Genomic DNA, 5,003 nt, shown 5'->3' with positions numbered 1-5,003 from the left:
GTCTCCCCGCTTCCAGTTCAAGCGTTTTGCACATGCTTTGTTAAATAGGAAGCAGTTTTACTCAAGATGCCTTCAAAGCAGATACCAAATATTATCGTAACCAATGTCCATCATATATGTGGAATGATATCTAAAAGTTTTTTTATTATTATTCTTTTCACTAACATTTATATTTATAAAAAATTTATAAAACATCAAAAATTGCTAACAACAGCTAGCTAGTTCAACTGATTATCATAAAAGTCCATAGATATCACTATTATTTATTACAGCTGTTAGCACGTTCTCCTACAAGCAGAAGTGATGAGACCTGTTTTCCAGGTTTGGTCAGGTGTCGTTGGACATATACTGTAATGATAGGAGAGATGATTCTTTTAGAAATTCAGTTGCTTTGTACAATAATTTTTGCTAAGTTTAATCGTGCACAAATGCAATCTACAAAATCATTAAATACCATTTAAGTGTCTGTATAATTTAATCTGTATAATTTGTATTATGTCATTAATTTGTAGTGATTGTTTTATATTTTACCCTATCCACCCACCCACACAGGGGCGTTGCACAAGATCCCGGGCCCTATGCATAGGCAGTCCTGATGGGGCCCCATGGCCCCGCCCATGAAAATATCCAAGTAAAATAAAATATATTCCAAACTTTTCAAGGGCCCTCTCTTCCTTTGGGGCCCTGGTAATCAGTACTGGGTTTACCCCCAGTCCGACGCCCCTGCACCCACCACTGATATTGGCATGGTTTTGTATTGTCCATTTTTTCAGTTTTTTTATTTAAATTTTTTTTATTGTGTGTCAGGACCACAGGTATACGGCCCATCAAGGTTTTAAAGCCACCTGTCCACAGGTAAATTCTTTTAGTTTATTTTATTGACGGTGTACTGCTCCAGAAATAATTGCGAGAAATAATATTATTGTAATTTTAAGACATTTTTTGCCACTGACTATAGGGCTGTCAGTCATTGTTACACTAGCAGGTGACGGGCGGCAGTGGAGCAAGTCATCATTAAAAAACAGCGCTGATGCCAGTCATAACGCTGAAAGGATACTACGACAAAGATAACACTTTCATCTTCTGAAAACTGATGGCAAACTTGTTATTGTCAATAACAGTAAACCACTTTTATTGTTCTTTTATGGTCCTTTAAACATGAATACTGCTCATTCCCATTCATGGAATGAAAAAGAGCAAAAAAGTCAGACAGTTAACAAGATTTGTAACTATTCATGAGCTATAAGTGCTTAAGGGCACAATGGTAACACCTCATGTCTTATCCTGTGTAGGTTTCAAACCTACAGTGTTTTAGCATCCAGCCTAGATCATTAACCAATACCGCACATTACTGTATAGCATCACTGTCATGAAAGTATGACAACATTTCCAAAATGATGCACATGAAAAACAGTTGGGTTTTATGCCTGATTTACCCTCTTCCACCACACCCCCAATTCTTTAAAAAGTCAAACCATCCCTGTCATCCCCAGGCCCTTAATATTATAGAAAGGTCTAGCTAAAGGTCTAAAACTGACTAAACAAATAGCTGTAAGGAAAGAAGAGTAAAAAAAAAGATTTAAGATTTATCTTGAGCTAAGCTACACCTACTCACTTTCATTAGTTTATACTTAGTCTCTGATGATCTTAACATGATATGGAAAAAAATCGTATCACCAAACACAGTATGTCATACTTGGATGAGAGCTGTGTGACCTAGGTTCTTGTTTATGTGTACTTGTGTTTACATGAGCACAAATGTGTGTGTTGACCTTTAAGACACCTTCATGACTCATCAGAGTTGTTTTAGTGTTTTGTGCATATCTTTGGTTGTGTTTGCAATGATAAATAAACAAAATAAATCAAATACAGCAATTATTTGCTTCAACTCAAAATGTCTTCACGCCATCTGTTAAACATACTACTATCTCTCCATAAAGGATTAGTTTACTCCAGAATGAAAATTTGGCCATCTTCTACTCACCCTCAAAGCATCCTAGGTGTATGTGACTTTCTTCTTTCAGAATAATCCAATCTGAGTTATATTAAATATTGTACTTGTTCTTCCAAGCCTTTCAATGGGGGAAGCGGGTGCTTGTCAACAGTTCAGAAGACATGAAATAAAGTGCACGCATCTGTAATATAACGTCCCTGCGTTTTGTAAGATGAATATCCAGATTTCAAACGTAATAAACACTTTTTTTCCCCATGTCTGCTGAATGTGGGGAACCAGAAGACCAACATTTTTAATTAAAGTAAATATTAAATTAGTAGGCTAACTGAACATAATTGAGTAATATTAGGAGGAGAGCACAAATTTTAAATATTTAGTTTCCAGCATTTTGATAACCTGAAATGTTATGTAATTTTCCTACAGATAATGTTATTTTTTGCACTTAAACACCTGATATTTAGAGGGACAAGCCTGCTGTTGACATGAATTTTTATGTAGAAATACAAGCTATGACTATGGTAGGATGGTATGTTAACCTGTGTATCAGTGTTATGGAAACATACAAACAGAGTGCAGGAAGTATCAAGGATGCTTGAGCTTTCACTGGGTCTCAAACAAACCCTCTCTGTCTCAGGGTTTCCTTACATAAACAAGATATTGGATGTATCAGAGATGCAATCTGGGAAAACTCCAAAATTACTTGATTAATGTGACACTTTACAGAAAATAATACCAAATAATACCAAATGGAGGAGTCTGGCATGTGTCACCAGAGAGAAGTCTGTTGTTTCAACAAATGATCAAGCTGATATTCTGATTAAGAATACAAGATCAAAAACAGGATTTAAAATTGTAATTTGTTATACTCTGTAAATTTTCAAGAAATTAACAGACTTTTTAAAATTATGATTAGCACAATGGGTGCTTGAGACCAAATGTTGATTTGTACAGTTAAAGTTATATTCCCCATAAATAATTTTGGAAATAAACAAAAATTTTGTTTTAGCTGTAGTTTTTCGTAGCATGGTTTTGCTTGACTAATGTGGTCAACACAACATGGAGAGCTTATTGTATGTGTAAATATAAAATGAATGTGACATAGTTGTTCTCCCATTGTTTTTTTCTGTTTTTCTTTTTTTGATACTGAATGAATTGTGTTTCCTTCTCTTTGTTTTAGTTGATCAACATTTTCAGTTTCAGGTGGAAACAGTCACAATCAGTTCTGATTGTGTGTGTGTGTGTGTGTGTGTGTAATGGCTTGGACAAAAAAAGGCAGTTTTAAATTTCAATTAACAGAGATCAGCATATTAGAGATCAACAAGAACACTACTTTTAGCAATTCCAATTTTCCGTTATTAATTAGGCTTTTATCAGTGTGAGTTTATTGGCATTTTTGTTTTGTTATCACCTGAATTTGAAAACTGCGTCTGATCACTTAGAAAAGCAGTTTTCAATAAGCTTCACAATTTGAGGAATCATTCCTATCCATATCATGTACAACTAAGGCATATTCAAACATGTCAAGCTAAAGATATTAAAAAGCAATAAGCATAAAAGAGCTATTCAGATGACAAAGTCAGTAGAGACAAGAAAAAAAATTTCCCATGGAAGGGTATGAGGAAAAGGAGTATCAATGACAATGTTATCACTAATTGGAAAAGAAGCTAGACAGGAACTATCAAGTCAAGTTAAGAAGTATTTTGTTTTTTTAGTAATGTCTCATACAGGCCTAAAATACTGTAACACTTACACACACTCACTAATGAATAGACCACACACACTTAGTCATATTACAAGTATTTTAAAGTTACTGTGAGGACAAGAGGCCTATATTTCAAGATATTAATTCTTGGTAATATTTGGAAATCGGACAATAGAAAAAATACAGTTTTTGCCCTACAGCCAGGGTTCGTTTCAAAAGATATGATGTTTATTTAAGACTTCTCTAGAATTTATAATGCATTCCTTTAAAAAAGGTTCATAGTCAGTGGTGAAAGGTATTTTTGACTAATCAAGCAGTCATTCAATAACAGCTGTTCAGACAGAACATGCTAATAATTCAATACTTCTGTTAATATGTGTAATAACAAATGACGTCATTTCCTTTTACATGCAGACAGACAAGTAAGAAAATTCTACACATTTTAGCCTTTTTTGAACCTAGCCATTGTGACATTTCTTTTTCATACTATTAACAGATTTCCGGTGCACTTGTCTGAGAAGAATTTCATTAAGTGTTGTAAATTAACAAAGACTAAAAATGTGTTAACTTTTGTGTTTAGATTCAAATGTTTTAAGTTAATCCTGTGAGCCTTAATAGATTCATTAATTATGCTATAGACCTTCCTTATATTACTGGCATGTATGATCAAGAGATGGAAAGTAGTGATGTGAAGAAAAAAGTAGATGTTAATACAAATGGCAAGAATGGTTCCTCTACTGATGTTATTGGAAAGACTGTCTGGTCTAGAATTAGACACTGACAAGTTGCTCCAGAAGGAAATTTTGAATTGAGAGGTCCATCAGTAACCTTATATAGTTGTGGATGAACTTAGTGTTGAACTGGGAAGAGGGGGTCGTGATGCTGATGCATCCGGATGTCATACTTAAAGACTACACAGGCTTTATCATCAGAATATCTCCAAATGACTAATGGCATATGAAATCACAACCTGCATGAAAAAAAAATGTTCAACTAAGAATGGAGGAAGACTTTTACAAAGGAACCTCTCATTCATAGATTTTTTTTTAATGTCTTTTTTTTGGCTGGGTTTTTCCTGTCTGACTCTAATATCCTCATTCCTGGAGTTTCTGTCAAACTGAAACAAGCTTCAAATAGCACTGCAATCGAAATCTGTATAACTCATGTTCTTTATGCCAGTTCTTCCAAAGTCATATGGTAGCTTTGTGTGAGGAGCAGATTGAAATTTAATCCATTATTCCACTGAAATCTTGCAAATTGAAACTTGCCACTTCATGTTAAGTTAGGAAACAATGTTGTTTATTGATGTCAGTCCTCATTTCTTAATGCTGCAATCTATGTAAGCAC

The 5,003-nt window shown here is 34.4% G+C and overlaps 1 long non-coding RNA gene across 1 annotated transcript; it reads left to right on the top strand.

Moving 5' to 3' along the window:
- The first annotated feature begins 549 nt into the window (after positions 1 to 549).
- Positions 550 to 1,440, top strand: LOC132091853 (uncharacterized). The gene is made up of 4 exons (XR_009422148.1): positions 550 to 631; positions 808 to 855; positions 959 to 985; positions 1,026 to 1,440. It is a non-coding gene; the product is annotated as an uncharacterized LOC132091853 (long non-coding RNA).
- Positions 1,441 to 5,003: the final 3,563 nt, after the last annotated feature.

Source organism: Carassius carassius, chromosome 18, assembly GCF_963082965.1.
Source record: "Carassius carassius chromosome 18, fCarCar2.1, whole genome shotgun sequence".
Lineage (NCBI taxonomy): Eukaryota > Metazoa > Chordata > Actinopteri > Cypriniformes > Cyprinidae > Carassius > Carassius carassius.
The sequence above is the reverse complement of the archived record's forward strand: the minus strand, read 5'-3'. Positions and strand labels throughout refer to the sequence as shown.